Raw genomic sequence first — 18,080 nt, forward strand, 5'->3', positions numbered from 1 at the left:
GATTCATCGAGGATGAATCAGAGGTGTGTGAACATGTCCTACTATGTGTGAGCTAAGTGTGTGAACACGATTTGGTAAAAGGTGTCGGTGAGAGGCCATGTAGGAGTACATGGTGGGTTGTCTCATTGAAGCCGTCCTTAGGAACTGAGTTCTGTGTTTGTGATCCATGATTCAGCTACTACCATGCATTGGGCCCTGAAATATGACCCCGCTCGACTTCTTATTCACCCTAGTCCTCTGTCCAGGAGTTGCAAGTAGTTTCTGGTGTTTGTAGCTTACTGGAGGCCGTGGACAGCGCTGACCGTAGGGGTGGGCTGTGATGCGGTAGGTACGTGGCACGGTGTACCGGATGCCCGTTTGGTATCTCGGGAACCCTATTCACATCGTTTGGGGCTGTGAGCGAAACTCCGGCCGGATCTCCTCATGGATGGAACCCGAATAGGCGATAAACCTGGACTAGAGACTTGAGTGTTTAGGTAGGTCGTGGTCTACACCCACGTCGGTTTTCGCTTGAAGTCTACCGAGCACATGTCGTGTGCAGACGCTAAGTGGTGGAAACATGTATGAAGAAGTACACCCCTGCAGGGTTAACATCATCTATTCGAATAGCCGTGTCCGCGGAAAAGGACTTCTGGATTGCTTATATCAGTTCATAGACAAGTGAAAGTGGATACTTTAAAATGCGCAAGATAAGCGTGAGTGCTATGGATGGCGTTCTCGTAGGGAGACGGGAGCGGATCCATAGTGGTGTATTGATATGGTGAATATGTGGACTCGTGTGCGCCACCTCAAAAGAGTCGCTTGCAGTCGTAGTTTAGGATAGCCACCGAGTCAAAGCTGGCTTGCTGCAGTTAAACCCCACCATCCCCTTGTTGAAAATGATGCATATGTAGTTAGTTCTGATGTAAGTCTTGCTGGGTACATTTGTACTCACGTTTGCCTATTTTATGTTTTTGCAGAGAGACTTCAGTCTCACTAGTAGTTCCACGTGGACTTCGACGTTTAGCTTGTTACCTCAGCTACGATCTTGTGCCCTCGGCAGGATCTGATAGATAGTCAGGCTTCTCAGCCTTTTTCATTTATAGATGTCTGTACCCAGACATGATAGCTTCCGCTTGTGCTTTGATTTGTATGCTCTGAATGTTGGGTCATGAGACCCCTGTTTGTAATATCTCGCTCCTCGGAGCCTATTAAATAAATTACTTGAGTCGTAGAGTCATGTTGTGATGCCATGTTGTGTTTGCACATATCGAGCATATTGTGTGTATGTTATTGAAATGCTTGGTATGTGTGGGATCTGACTATCTAGTTGTTTATCTTTAGTAGCCTCCCTTATCGGGAAATGTCTCCTAGTGTTTCCACCGAGCCATGGTAGCTTGCTACTGCTCCGGAACACTTAGGCTGGCCGGCATGTGTCCTTCTTCGTTCCTGTGTCTGTCCCTTCGGGGAAATGTCACGCGATGAATACCGGAGTCCTGTTAGCCCGCTACAGCCCGGTTCACCGGAGTCCTGCTAGCCCAGTGCTACAGCCTGGATTCACTCGCTGATGACCGACACGTTCGATGCTGGGTCATGGATGCCTGTCCCTGTAAGTCTGTGCCACTTTGGGTTTACGACTAGCCATGTCAGCCCCGGGCTCCTTATCATATGGATGCTAGCGACACTGTCATATACGTGTGCCAAAAGGCGCAAACGGTCCCGGGCAAAGGTAAGGCGACACCCGTGGGAATACCGTGCGTGAGGCCGCAAAGTGATATGAGGTGTTACATGCTAGATCGATGTGGCATTGAGTCGGGGTCCTGACAGCGTTGGTATCAGAGCTTGACTGCCTGTAGGATTACCAAGCCAAACTGATCGTAGTTGAGTCTAGAAATTCTTTAGTTATATAAGGGAATTGATTGTGGGATGGAACGTAAGGCTCTTTTTACTCCTTTACCTCATGCCCTTCTGATCTGAGTCATCTTATCTTTCCTACGGGGATTAAGAACTAGGCTATCTCTTCTTTCTATCAGGATCACGTGTTACTAATCTGCAGACTTGTAGGATTGATGGTTCTAAGCTTGAGTTCAGTTTCTACTTCCGTATGTTAATTGTTGATCTCGAAACCTTGATATTGTGCTTCTGAGTGGCTATGCCACCATTTTGTAGCATGTCTCCAATCCTTTGAGCATTTACAGCCGTTATGCTATCGGAGTCATCCCAGGTTTCTAAATAGTCCGATGCATTTGCAAATCCCTTCCTTCTGTTTCCGATGTGCCTTTGGTCAGATTAATCACACAAATTAGTGAGTTGAGGTACTTTATTGCCTCGACATATATGTTGGAATAATTATTATGACCCTAGGTGTTTTAGGGAGTCACCTAGTAATCTAGCAACGTTTTGTGTTCCCAGTGTGAAGATTCTGGCCTTTATTATCGAAAGCATCCTGTGATGCCATTTAGTTAGTAGGCATTCTATTCCTGGGTTCTTGAACCCGAGATTCACTCTACTTACTTCATGTTGATAGTGTTTGCTAGTCCCTTTAGGATAGTAGTAATCTTTGCGATAGTCCTCGAGGTTCGTGGTACATCCTTCTTCCAATTACCATGAACCATTCTTGGCAGGAGTTCTTCTGAACCAAAAGATGACAACAAGAGTGTTGTCGATGAGTTCTCCATGCTATATTGTGACTCTGCCAGCTCAACCCTTCTGCATGGGTTATCCGGAAGAATTATGTTGAACTTGGTTCGACATACTAGTCTATGCATCCACAACTCAGAAAGTTATATGTTCCTTTGAGTTGTCCCTCTTTAGTTGTCTACTGACCTTCGTCTATCAATTGATAGTCAAGAGTATGCGTGCGTTCGTTTATCGATGCCTACTACTTTTGTGGTCCGTCAAGCCATTCTATCGCGGAATGACTAGGAGAAACAAACTCCAGTACCTCATCCATATCTAGGATTGGGTCAAAGTAGTTGTATTCCGCAGATCAAATGCCAATCCAGCTTTTGGTTCTGTTCTACCTTGGAGTATTACCTTATTCTATATCGAGATTGTTATAGGAATTGCACACCATCCTATGAACTCTTGGTACAGTGATACTTCTCACCATCATTAGTCATTCCTCGGCCCTCGTGTTGATGCAACCGGAATACCGACAAATGAATTGTGATGTGTGAAATCAATACTCCCAGCAACCTCGTTGCTTGGTAGTTAAAGGATAATAATTTCATTCTTAGTATGTTGGTTTTTGAATCATCCTTCTAAGACTGATCGTGCTTCCTAGTCCTTATTTCGGTGCACCCTTCGATTGATGAGTTAGGATCTTGTCAAGTCCTCACTCATTTGATCATATCGTCTTGCCCTCAAAAGCGAGATTGTTCTCAAGCTTAGTAACATACCGGTGGTTCGTGATTTTCCGAATATCTTCTCGGAAGTATTACCAGGTTGTCACCGGACTGCTATGTTGAGCTCGTGATCAAGTCGGGTTCTTGTGAACCACCCTTTCTCCAAGAATCTGTGATGGATATCCCGGAGCTAGTTGGTTAAGCTAGACAACAACTTGGAGAGTTGGAAGATAAAAGCTTGTCTGACTTAGTTCATGTTAAGGGATATCTTTCTGTGTATGTGTGTGTGTTGAAGAAAGATGATATCTTCATTAATTGGTCCTTGTGATCAGTTGTTGGACCTATTGTCTTACCCCGTCTATAATTTGAGTATGGGCTATCATCCAATCAGACCAGAACCAACGATATTCGTAATGTTGTCTTACTCGTGGTTGATCCCTCGAGCATACACCATTATATCTTTTGGGTCTGACCAATGCTAACACTTGTTCTCTTAACTATGGAATTCCTTTTAAAGGGAAGCCCGGAAGAATTGTTGTTGAGCCCATTGACAACATCCTTATCTCCTCCATGATTTTGTTGAACATTAAGCTAGTGTTGGAAACTTTTGAAAGCATTTCTTCATGCTAACTCATGAAGTATTTGTTTGATGAAAGGAGTGACTTCCTCTTATACACGTGCATTTGGTGAAAGTTGCCGCCGTGGATTTGAGAAAGTTAGTTTTGCTTCCTCTGGAATCATCCCAAGTCAGTCATGCATACGTGCGAAGTATTCTGTGGTCTGGAGACTTGCAACCTTCATTCCATATGTGTTCCGAGCACACCAAGCCACTGATTGAGTTGTTCAAAGATAAAGGAGTCTGTCCAAGGTGAACTCTTTGGACTTCCACGCGTGGAGACTTCGATGTCATTAATGATGGTTCCCCACCTGAACTCGGTAGTGTTTTATTATAAGACTACCACGTGGTCATGTTTGTCTGGGACAGCGTGTTCACATGTTTGTAGCAGAACCAACTCATGTTTTGGAGCTTACTATCGTAGTTCATTCCCCGAGAATCTCGCAGCGTTGTCTCGTCGAATTGTGTTGCAAACTTTCATTTTTCTTCCTAGACTCGATGAGTCTGGAATATCCTGACACCAACCAGATCTGAATCTCAGGCAGATATGATGGTTTGGAACATTTCCCAAGAACTATAATATCGGTCCCTCGAAAACCGGTAAAGTGGATGTCGTGGCCAACACACCCAGCCGGAAGACCTGTTATTATAATATCTTGATTGAGGAAGTTGGCCACCTCCCCATAGGGATTTCGTAGGATTTACTCCCTAGTTGCCCCTATGGATTTTGAGATCCCAAAGTCCGACCTTTTACTTGATGTTCTAGATATCAAACCATATCTATGAATGGGTTACGCTAGCACATCAAGGAGAACATTAGAAGCGGAGTGCTAAATGTCTCTCGGTCGATCATCCAGATTTTGTTTCCTTGGCCTCGCCAAGGTGAAATCTAAGAAGGTGTTATCTTCCTTTGCATCGGCATCTTCCACCGGTATTCATCATGGTAGTAAGTTGTGTTGCCAGAATCCTTGACACGGATATTGGTAAAACCTTGATGATTATGGAAATGCTCAAGTTCTTGAGAGCACGCACAAGCGTTAGGTGTTACCATCGGCACTAGCTAGGTTTGCTCTCAACTTCCTCGGTTATGCTATAACTTCTCAACAGTGGATTCACTCTCTATTGTTGGGTTCTTCCCCAGTTACCAGAATCATTCCCAGCATTTGCATTTTGTTCCCAGCTTGCACCGCCAATGTGCCATTCTACCACGGGTCTCTTCCATTTCCGGTGGTAAGCAAATTCATCCATTACGTTGTCTTCAACAAGGTAATCCACATCATCCAAGTCCGAGTATGCCATTCTACCGACCCCCTCCAAATGATCGCTCGAGAATTGCCTTAGGCTGGTTTAAAGAGTTTCAATGATCTCTGAATCAAAATTAATTCTTTTTGCCACTTAAGGGGATATCTCTACGAGTCACCTTCCCTAAGGTGTATCGTTATGGTATCATGGCAACTCAACTCCTCGCTACGTTGACAATCGATTACCACCTTCTTAAGCGTGAAATTGTGGTCTACCTAGTGAACCTTCGTCATGTACTTCACTCCATTCCTATGGATATATGCTTCGCCTCTCAGCTCGAGAGATGTTGCTATGTCTCATTCCGTGAGTTAATCTTGAGTTGTTCGACCTTCGAGAAGAACCATTCTTTTAGGATCTTTCCTTTCCTCTCGTTGTCATGTTAGTTGGAGTTCTCATAGCAAGACTTCGAGACAAAGATGGTGATCGAATCAACGCTTTGATAAAGTGCACCCTGGATCGTGAAGATTGTACTAGTTGCGTTCCCCCTTCACCTTACCCTACGCTTGAATCTCGGGACGAGATTTTTGTTTAGTGGGGGTGAGTTGTCACATCCCTGGTCCTGTTATGCACTAGGCTAGACCTCATGTGAGCATCATGTTTTAATTCAAATGAAATTTGAATTGAGGAATTTTCAAAGCCTCAGAAACCTTCTAAAAATGATCAACATTAAAATCTCCTCAAAGAAGTCCAAGGAAATGTTCCTCTTAGTCTCTGAAAATATTGCAAAGAGGTAAAACTCAAAACAATATTTTTGGTATCTCAGAGTTAATTATTTTGGGCCTTTGAATTAAATAAATAGCTATTTGCATTGGATATATATTTGATATATAAATAATATATGTCCAATAATTATTGGAACATTTTATGTGGTTTGGTATATTTTAGTTCTAGCCACATAACTATTTTCAGGATTTTATAAAATGGTTTAGTATATTACTAAACTAAAACAACACAGAACAAAATAGATAAATAAAAACAAAAGCAAAAAGAACAGAACCACCTGGACTTACCTGTGAAGCCCACCTGGTGGCCCAACAGGACCGGCCCAGCGCGGCCCAGCCCACCTCCTCCCCCTTGTCATCTTCCTCCTCAGCCAGGAGGACGAACAGGTGCGTGGCGGGCGCCGACGCTGCCCCGGCCACCTCCTGCTTCCCCTGGCCACCTCCTGCTTCCTCCTCGACGCCCTGGTGACGCCACGCGCCTCCCCGACCCCCCCTCTCACTTCCCCTCTCCCTCTGGACCGCTCCCCTCCTCTGGCTCTCTCTTTCCCTCTCTTCCTGTGATCCCCGAGCGCACCACAACACGCCTCCAAGCACCACCGCAGCCACCGCCTTCCCCTCGCCTCTCCGACGCGCCCCCGAGCTCCGCCATGACGTCCCCGTCCCTACCATGGAGCCACAAGACGCCGGACGCCCTGGAGCGCCGTCACCGACGTCATCTTCTTCCTCTGCACCGACGGCCGTCGTCGCTTGATTGGCCGCCCACAGAGCGTCCCCGGCCTCGCCCTCGCGCTCGTTGGACTCGCGGTGAGCCGCTGACCCGTTCCCCTCTTCTTCCCATGCCGTTTGGCCGCTTTAGCCATTGCTTCCACCGGACCCGAGAGCTCGCCGCCGCCGTGCCTCGTCACCGTCGTGGCCAGAGCCACCGTGGCTCAAAGCCGGGCACACCACCGTGCTCCAAACCTCACCAGGAGCACGTAGAACCCACCAGCTTCCCCTCCCGAGCACCACAACGCCAAACCCGCAGGTGCCCGAGCTCCGGCCGCCGCCAAAGCCTCTGTGGTCGTCGTTCCCGGCCACCCTAGCATCGCCTGAGGCCACCAATCGACGCGCCTCCTTGCTCCGGTTCCAACACGCCCAGCCGCGCGAGCTCCCGTCGCCGGAATTGGCCGGACGGTCAACGCCGCCGCGTCCTGGTTGCGCCGGCGATTAGCCACCGGTGATAGCAGCTGTTAGGAGTTAATCACCCCACTAACTAAACCCTAAGTCACTGACACCTAGGCCCCACCTGCTAATTAATCATAGATTAGTTTCTGTTTAGTTTTTAACTAATCCTAGTGGACCCACCCGTCAGCATTGACTCTGCTGACGTGGCCGTTGACCTGGCCCCACCTGTCAACGACACTAGTCAGCACTGTGTCACTGACCAGTGGACCCCACTGGTCAGTTTGACCCGGACCAGCCCCTGTTGACTCTGCTGAGGTCAGCATGACGCCATGCTGACGCAATATTCCTTTTCTGGAATTTAGTTCATTTTATAAATATTCAGGAAATTCCAGAAATTTGTAAAAACTTCTAAAAATCATAGAAATTCAACCGTAACTCCAAATTAGATAATTTATATATGAAAAATTATCAGAAAAATTCAAGGAATCCATCTGTACCATTTTCATGCATGTTAGAACAACTTATAGCTGCTGTTTAGCACAAATCAATTAAATGGCATTTGAATAATCACATATGGAGTTTGAATTTGAATCTTGTATTCAAACCAACTTCATTTAATCTGTTGCTAGTTGCATTAGCCCAAAACACATTCATTTTTCCATGTCATGATCATGCATCATATTGTGCATTGCATTGATTGTGTTCCCTTCTGTGTTGCCGGTATTTGTCCCCTCTCGATAGACGTGATACCGATGATGTGATCGTTGACACTGATGAAGACTCAATGTTATCTTCAGAAGTGACAGGCAAGCAAAACCCCCTTGTTCATTCCGATACAATCCTACTCTCTCGCTCCTGCTCTCTTTTACTGCATTAGGACAACACCGATTCATCTGTTACTTGCTGCGGTAGCTGAACCCCTTTATCCTTTGCATGACCTGTCATTGCCACAGTAAATAGATGAAACCCACTAGCATGAGTAGGAGTTGTTTGAGCCCTGATGTGCCTACTCATTCATGCTTGTTTGTCATGCCTGCTACTGCTTAGAGTTGAGTCAAGTCTGATTCATCGAGGATGAATCAGAGGTGTGTGAACATGTCCTACTATGTGTGAGCTAAGTGTGTGAACACGATTTGGTAAAAGGTGTCGGTGAGAGGCCATGTAGGAGTACATGGTGGGTTGTCTCATTGAAGCCGTCCTTAGGAACTGAGTTCTGTGTTTGTGATCCATGATTCAGCTACTACCATGCATTGGGCCCTGAAATATGACCCCGCTCGACTTCTTATTCACCCTAGTCCTCTGTCCAGGAGTTGCAAGTAGTTTCTGGTGTTTGTAGCTTACTGGAGGCCGTGGACAGCGCTGACCGTAGGGGTGGGCTGTGATGCGGTAGGTACGTGGCACGGTGTACCGGATGCCCGTTTGGTATCTCGGGAACCCTGTTCACATCGTTTGGGGCTGTGAGCGAAACTCCGGCCGGATCTCCTCATGGATGGAACCCGAATAGGCGATAAACCTGGACTAGAGACTTGAGTGTTTAGGTAGGTCGTGGTCTACACCCACGTCGGTTTTCGCTTGAAGTCTGCCGAGGACATGTCGTGTGCAGACGCTAAGTGGTGGAAACATGTATGAAGAAGTACACCCCTGCAGGGTTAACATCATCTATTCGAATAGCCGTGTCCGCGGAAAAGGACTTCTGGATTGCTTATATCAGTTCATAGACAAGTGAAAGTGGATACTTTAAAATGTGCAAGATAAGCGTGAGTGCTATGGATGGCGTTCTCGTAGGGAGACGGGAGCGGATCCATAGTGGTGTATTGATATGGTGAATATGTGGACTCGTGTGCGCCACCTCAAAAGAGTCGCTTGCAGTCGTAGTTTAGGATAGCCACCGAGTCAAAGCTGGCTTGCTGCAGTTAAACCCCACCATCCCCTTGTTGAAAATGATGCATATGTAGTTAGTTCTGATGTAAGTCTTGCTGGGTACATTTGTACTCACGTTTGCCTATTTTATGTTTTTGCAGAGAGACTTCAGTCTCACTAGTAGTTCCACGTGGACTTCGACGTTTAGCTTGTTACCTCAGCTACGATCTTGTGCCCTCGGCAGGATCTGATAGATAGTCAGGCTTCTCAGCCTTTTTCATTTATAGATGTCTGTACCCAGACATGATAGCTTCCGCTTGTGCTTTGATTTGTATGCTCTGAATGTTGGGTCATGAGACCCCTGTTTGTAATATCTCGCTCCTCGGAGCCTATTGAATAAATTACTTGAGTCGTAGAGTCATGTTGTGATGCCATGTTGTGTTTGCACATATCGAGCATATTGTGTGTATGTTATTGAAATGCTTGGTATGTGTGGGATCTGACTATCTAGTTGTTTATCTTTAGTAGCCTCTCTTATCGGGAAATGTCTCCTAGTGTTTCCACCGAGCCATGGTAGCTTGCTATTGCTCCGGAACACTTAGGCTGGCCGGCATGTGTCCTTCTTCGTTCCTGTGTCTGTCCCTTCGGGGAAATGTCACGCGATGAATACCGGAGTCCTGTTAGCCCGCTACAGCCCGGTTCACCGGAGTCCTGCTAGCCCAGTGCTACAGCCTGGATTCACTCGCTGATGACCGACACGTTCGATGCTGGGTCATGGATGCCTGTCCCTGTAAGTCTGTGCCACTTTGGGTTTACGACTAGCCATGTCAGCCCCGGGCTCCTTATCATATGGATGCTAGCGACACTGTCATATACGTGTGCCAAAAGGCGCAAACGGTCCCGGGCAAAGGTAAGGCGACACCCGTGGGAATACCGTGCGTGAGGCCGCAAAGTGATATGAGGTGTTACATGCTAGATCGATGTGGCATTGAGTCGGGGTCCTGACAAAGGAGATTGAAAATCGCAGCAAAATGAGCTAGAACTCGTGCTTGAGCTGGACATTCGTGTTTGTGGGAGGAAGAAGAAGTGTGTGGGTGTAGGAATAAGTGGAGGAGGGCCACCGTGGGCCCACGAGGTAGGGGGCGCGCCCTCCACCCTCGTGGCCAGGTGGATGCCCCTCCTGCTGCGTTCTCAGTGCCAAATATTCTCAAATATTGTAGAAAAAAATCATATTTAAATTTCAGGGCATTTGGAGAACTTTTATTTTCGGGGTATTTTTATATTGCATGGATAATTCAGATAACAGACAGAAAAATACTATTTTTATTTTATTTAATATAAATAACAGAAAGTAAGAGGAGGGTACAGAAGGTTGTGCCTTCTAGTTTCATCCATCTCATGCTCATCAAAAGGAATCCACTAACAAGGTTGATCAAGTCTTGTTAACGAACTCATTCCGAATAACATGGAACCGGAGAAATTTCGAATAACACTATGTTACCTCAACGGGGATATGCACATCCCCAATAATAAGAATATCATATTTCTTGATGACAGTAGGAAGAGGAAATTCAAAACCTCCAAATATAATCGATGGAATTTTTCCAATAGAGTTGATACTATGAACTTGAGGTTGTTTCCTCGGAAAGTGTACCGTATGCTCATTACCATTAACATAAAAAGTGACATTGCCTTTAGTGCAATCAATAACAGCCCCTGCAGTATTCAAAAAGAGTCTTCCAAGAATAATAGACGTACTATAGTCCTCGGGAATATCAAGAATAACAAAGTCCGTTAAATAGTAACGTTTGCAACTACAACATGCACATCCTCACAAATACCGACATGTATAGCCGTTGATTTATCAGCCATTTGCAAAGATATTTCAGTAGGTGTCAACTTATTCAAATCAAGTCTATGATATAAAGAGAGAGGCATAACACTAACACCGGCTCCAAGATCACATAAAGCAGTTTTAACATAGTTTCTTTTAATGGAGCATGGTATAGTTGGTACTCCGGGATCTCCTAGTTTCTTTGATATTCCACCCTTAAAAGTATAATTAGCAAGCATGGTGGAAATTTCAGCTTCTGATATCTTTCTTTTATTAGAAACAATATCTTTCATATACTTAGCATAAGGATTCATTTTAAGCATATCAGTTAATCGCATACGCAAAAAGATAGGTCTAATCATTTCAGCAAAGCGCTCAAAATCCTCATCATCCTTTTTCTTGGATGGTTTGGGAGGAAAAGGCATGAGTTTCTGAATCCATGGTTCTCTTTCTTTACCATGTTTCCTAGCAACAAAGTCTTCCTTATCATAACGTTGATTCTTTGATTGTGGGTTATCAAGATCAACAGCAGGTTCAACTTCTATATCATTATCATTACTAGGTTGAGCATCATCATGAACATTATTATTATCACTAGTTTCAGGTTCATTACCAGATTGTGTTTCAGCATCAGAAATAGAAATATCATTTGGATTCTCAGGTGTTTCATCAATAGGTTCACTAGAAGCATGCAAAGTCCTATCATTTTTCTTTTTCTTCCTTTTAGAAGGACTAGGTGCATCTATATTATTTCTCTAAGAATCTTGCTCAATTATCTTAGGATGGCCTTCAGGATACAAAGGTTCCTGAGTCATTTTACCACCTCTAGTCATAACTCTAACAGCATTATCATTATCTTACTATTCAATTCATTGAGTAAATCATTTTGAGCCTTAAGTACTTGTTCTACTTGAGTGGTAACCATAGAAGCATGTTTACTAATAAGTTTAAGTTCACCTTTGACATTAGCCATATAACCACCCAAGTGTTCAAGCATATTTGAATTGTATTTCAATTGTCTACCAAAATAAGCATTAAAGTCTTCTTGCTTAACCATAAATTTATCAAACTCATCTAAGAATGGGCTAGCAAACTTAGTAAATGGGATTTCAGCTTTATCATATCTATAGAGAGAATTTACCTTTACTACCTGTGTTGGGTTATCAAGACCATGTATTTCTTCAATAGGTAATGGATTAAGATCATATGTTTCTTCAACAGACGATAAATTAAGACCGTGTATTTCTTCAATAGGAGGTAAATTCTTAACATCTTTAGCTTTAATACCTTTTTCTTTCATAGATTTCTTTGCCTCTTGCATATCTTCAGGGCCGAGAAATAGAACACCTCTTTTCTTCGGAGTTGGTTTAGGAATAGGCTCAAGAAGTGTGCAATTATTTTCATTTGTCAACATATTATTCAATAGAATTTTAGCTTCATCCGGTGTTCTTTCCCTAAAAACAGAACCAACACAACTATCCAGGTAATCTCTGGAAGCATCGGTTAGTCCATTATAAAAGATATCAAGTATTTGATTTTTCTTAAGAGGATGATCAGGCAAAGCATTAAGTAACTTGAGAAGCCCCCCAAGCTTGTGGGAGACTCTCTTCTTCAATTTGCACAAAATTATATATATCCCTTGAGGCAGCTTGTTTCTTATGAGCAGGGAAATATTTAGCAGAGAAGTAATAAATCATATCCTGGGGACTACGCACACAACCAGGATCCAGAGAATTAAACCATATCTTAGCATCACCCTTTAATGAGAATGGAAATATTTTAAGGATATAAAAGTAACGAGTTCTCTCATCATTAGTGAACAGGGTGGCTATATCATTTAATTTAGAAATATGTGCCACAACAGTTTCAGATTCATAGCCATGAAAAGGATCAGATTCAACCAAAGTAATTATATCAGGATCAACAGAGAATTCATAATCCTTATCAGTAACACAGATAGGTGAAGTAGCAAAAGCAGGGTCAGGTTTCATTCTAGCATTAAGAGATTGCTGCTTCCATTTAGCTAATAACCTCTTGAGTTCGTATCTATCTTTGCAAGCTAAAATAGCTAAAGCAGCTTCTTTTTCAAAAACATAACCCTCAGGAATAACAGGTGATTCATATTTATTAGGGGAAGAGTCTTCATCATCACTTTCATCAATATTATCAGATTCAATATTTTCATTCTCTCTAACCCTAGCAAGTTGTTCATCAAGAAATTCACCAAGTGGCACAGTAGTATCAAGCATAGAAGTAGTTTCATCATAAGTATCATGCATAGCAGAAGTGGCATCATCAATAACATGCGACATCAAAACGAATAGCAGAAACAGGTTTAGGTGTCGCAAGCTTACTCAAAACAGAAGGTGAATCAAGTGCAGAGCTAGATGGTAGTTCCTTACCTCCCCTCGTAGTTGAGGGATAAATCTTGGTTTTTGGATCTCTCAAGTTCTTCACAATGTTAAGCAGATATAAATCCCAAGTGACTCAAAGAATAAAGCTATGCTCCCCGGCAACGGCGCCAGAAAATAGTCTTGATAACCCACAAGTATAGGGGATCACAACAGTTTTCTAGGGTAGAGTATTCAACCCAAATTTATTGATTCGACACAAGGGGAGCCAAAGAATATTCTCAAGTATTAGCAGCTGAGTTGTCAATTCAACCACACCTAGAAACTTAATATCTGCATCAAAGTATTTAGTAGCAAAGTAATATGATAGTAGTGGTAACGGCAGCAAAAGGTAACAGTAGCAAAAGTAGTGTTTTTGGTATTTTGTAGTGATGATAGCAATAGCAACGGAAAAGTAAATAAGAGAATAACAATATATGGGAAGCTCGTAGGCAATGGATCAGTGATAGAGAACTATGCCGGATGCGGTTCATCATGTAACAGTCATAACCTAGGGTGACACAGAACTAGCTCCTATTCATCAATGTAATGTAGGCATGTATTCCGAATATAGTCATACGTGCTTATGGAAAAGAACTTGCATGACATCTTTTGTCCAACCCTCCCATGGCAGCGGGGTCCTAGCGGAAACTAAGGGATATTAAGGCCTCCTTTTAATAGAGTACCGGACCAAAGCATTAACACATAGTGAATACATGAACTCCTCAAACTACGGTCATCACCGGTAAGTATCCCGATTATTGTCACTTCGGGGTTAACGGATCATAACACATAATAGGTGACTATAGACTTGCAAGATAGGATCAAGAACTCTCATATATTGATGAAAACATAATAGGTTCAGATCTGAAATCATGGCACTCGGGCCCTAGTGACAAGCATTAAGCATGGCAAAGTCATAACAACATCAATGTCAGAACATAGTGGATACTAGGGATCAAACCCTAACAAAACTAACTCAATTACATGATAAATCTCATCCAACCCATCACCGTCCAGCAAGCCTACGATGGAATTACTCACGCACAACGGTGAGCATCATGAAATTGGTGATGGAGGATGGTTGATGATGATGATGGCGACAGATTCCCCTCTCCGGAGCCCCGAACGGACTCCAGACTAGCCCTTCCGAGAGGTTTTAGGGCTTGGCGGCGGCTCCGTATCGTAAAACGCGATGAATCCTTCTCTCTGATTTGTTTCTCCCTGAAAGCAAATATATAGACTTGGAGTTGAGGTCGAAGGAGCTCCAGGGGGCCCACGAGGTAGGGGGCACGCCCTAGGGGGGCGGGTGCGCCCCCACCCTCGTGGCTAGGGTGTGGGCCCCTAGTCTTCATCTTTTGCAAGGATTTTTTTATTATTTCCAAATAGACGTTCCATGAAGTTTCAGGTCATTCTGAGAACTTTTGTTTCTGCACATAAATAACACCATGGCAATTCTACTGAAAACAGCGTCAGTCCGGGTTAGTTCCATTCAAATCATGCAAGTTAGAGTCCAAAATAAGGGCAAAAGTGTTTGGAAAAGTAGATACGACAGAGACGTATCACTCTGCAACACGAGATCGTTTCCAGTAAGACACCGAAATCCATTATTTCGAAAAATGTATCCAATAGTTTGCAAATACCTTTTCTTACATTAGTAAAATTTTCAAGTTTCTAAATAAACCTCTTTCTATTTCTGTCCAAAGAAAAAAAATACAGCTAACACCGGTTAGATTGTTCCTAACAGGGCGAATACTTGACTAATTCTATAGAAAAAATCAGTGTCCTCAGCAACAAGCAGGGACCAACCTTTGTGGATACTATGTTTGCAGACACATGATCTTCATCTGCAAATCTTCTGATAGTTGTGAAGATGCTCGCGAATTAGTACCAGTAATTCTATCTTAATTAATATCTTCTACTCCACTCATATGGCACATTTTGATCTTAAAAATCCTGCAGCTCATCTTTGAACCTAGGACCCCTGAACCACTCCCCGCTGATGAATTGCTGATGGTTAGGAGATTTATCGGCAACTTCTTCTCGAATCACTACATCAAGCCCACTGGTGATATTGAAGATTTCAGCATGCCTTCTCCTAAAACAATGAGTAACAGTTAGCTGCTAAACATATACGCATGAATCCGTTGTTTTCCATGTGATGAGGTCTTCGTATTTCGTACACTATGATTAATTATGTACTGCATATATATGTCGACAAATCATTGGAACTTAGCTACCATTTGTTCAATTGCAATTGTTGTGAATTCTCATAAATGTTCTTCCCGTGGACATTGTTTGTTCAATTGCATATTTGTGGCGAAATTGCTTTTTGCATGCCAATTCAAATGCGATATTTTTGCTTTAACCTGGCTATTAATTCGCACACAATCCAACTAAATGATTGTGCGCGATCCACAACGGAAAGCATACGTCAATCATAGTGGAACCGGCGGTGATAAATAGCAGATCGGAGATGATTTGCAGCAATTCTACGTGTGCGTAGGGGCTCCCGAACCATTTGTGATAGCACATTACTGCACATGAGAGCTTATAATAAACCGTGCCCCAATGCAAAATGCAATCACACTCGTAATTTTTTCAGGAAACATGTGCGACCCCGAACGGAAAGCACAAGTCACTCATAAATCAACCATCGGTGATACACAACAAATCACAGATGATCTGCAACACTTGTATGTGTGCGAAGGGGCTCTTGAACCATTTGTGATAGCACATTATCACACACAGTAATTGTTCGCGAAACGTGTGCGATGGTCTCATGCATGGCGGACGATTTCTGCAGAATACTCATGTGTGATGGGGCACATATCGCACATAGTTTCTATGATGGCCCGTGTGCCTTGGACACTATTTCGCAAACGGTTCAGTATGAAACATTGTTTGTTTTCACTGCGTTATTAGAAACATTTGATCACCAATCCCACACGTGTGCCAGAATGTGGTGTGTGCTATATGTTGCTGCATCGCATACAATTACATTTGGCAACACGTCTGCATCATGGCTCCCTATCCCCGACGGTTTTTGGATCATGTGGGAAGGATCCCCCATATCGCACACACTGGCAAGGCGATGGTTTAAAATGCCATCGCGAAAAGGGGTTAAAAACCGTTTGTATAGCAGCTCGATGTACCCGTGTACCCATTGCTTGAGATGATCTAAACTTCCCCAATTATCCAGTATGCCAAGGACACCATTCCTATACTACCTGCTGTTGAGGAACAAATTTTGGCCTTGAAAGATATGCTACACACTTTTGCTCAGTCCACTAGCCTTAGGGTCAACTTCATGAAATCTCAAATGATCCCCCTAAATGTGCCTGAGGAAGAGGCAATCAGACTTGCTGGCCTTCTGAATTGCTACCTAGAAAACTCCCATTCACATACCTTGGTTTTTCCATCAGCACCACTAGGCCCTCCATTCAAGATCTCATGCCTCTAATGGATGCTGCGGAAAGAAGGCTATCTGTCGGTTCATCCATGCTCAATCAAGGATGCAGGCTGCAGCTGCTAAATTCGGTGCTTTCCTCCATGCCAATTTACTTCCTCTGGTTCCACCAAATTCTATCTAGCATCATTAAGCAGTTGGAGAGGATTGAGAGGCAATGCATATGGAGGGGAAACTCTGGCACTCCTAGACAGTCCCTTGCTGCCTGGGACACGGTGTGTAGGCCAAAGGATAAGGGAGGTCTAGGGATAATCAACCTCAGACTTCAGAACCAAGGATTGTTGATTAAGAACCTACATATGTTCTATAATAAGGAAGATATTCCATGGGTTTATTTGATTTGGAATGCCTATTATGATGGGGTTGTTCCTCAAGCCACTATTCTTTGTGGCTCCTTCTGGTGGAAGGATGTTTTTAAACTTAATGATAATTATAGATCCCTAGCCACCGCTTCTGTCAACATGGGTGACTCTATCCTATTTTGGTCTGATGCATGGGAGGTGGGTGGCTCCTTAACACCACTGAGACTAAGATTACCTAGGTTGTTCTCCTTTGTCAATGTTGATAAGATTTTGGCCAATGATTTCTTCAACTGTCATGATAGATCAACATACTTCCAGCTACCTATATCATAGGAAGCAGCCTTGGAGATTGACATGCTTTCAGACTGGGTTGATAATCTCCAGAGAGATCCTCACATTGCGGACATTTGCTCCTCGACAGGAAAATCTAGATGTTATATGACCAAGAGCTATTACACCACTATGCATTCTCACCTGACTATAGATGAGCTATGCTGGTGGCTTTGGGCGAGTAGATGCACTCTAAAAATAAAGGTGTTTGCCTAGTTATTATTCTTTGACAGGTTGAATACCAAGAACCTGCTTGTGAGGAGACACTGGAGATCTCCACAGGAGGATAACCTTTGTGTTCTCTGCTGCCAGAACACTTATAAAGACGGGATGCACCTATGTTTCTCCTGCAACTTTAGTCTCAGGATCTGGAATTACTTGCAGATTGATTAGTCTGGAGGCAACGATATCTAGCAGTGGATCATCTTGGCCAAGAGGAGGTTCTCACACCCTTTTTTCTTCGAGGTTATATTCACAGCAACATGGAACATCTGGATCATCAGAAATGGAAGGACCATTAGGGGTGAGAGCGTAACTTTTGGGAGCTGGAGATGAAATTTTTACATGGCTTTTGTTTTCTAGCTCATAGGGTTAAGGCTTCTATTAGACCTAAGCTCTTGGCCTGACTAGCTGGCCTCCCTTGAGGCTTGTAGTGGGTAGGTAGTTCTTTCCCTTCTTTCCTTCTTGTTTTCTTAGTTGCTAGTTTGTACAGTTGAACTTGGTTCCTTGGTTGGCAGTAAAAGACTGCGGGACTTTGCCCTGCAG

Source organism: Triticum aestivum, chromosome 5A (assembly GCF_018294505.1).
Source record: "Triticum aestivum cultivar Chinese Spring chromosome 5A, IWGSC CS RefSeq v2.1, whole genome shotgun sequence".
Lineage (NCBI taxonomy): Eukaryota > Viridiplantae > Streptophyta > Magnoliopsida > Poales > Poaceae > Triticum > Triticum aestivum.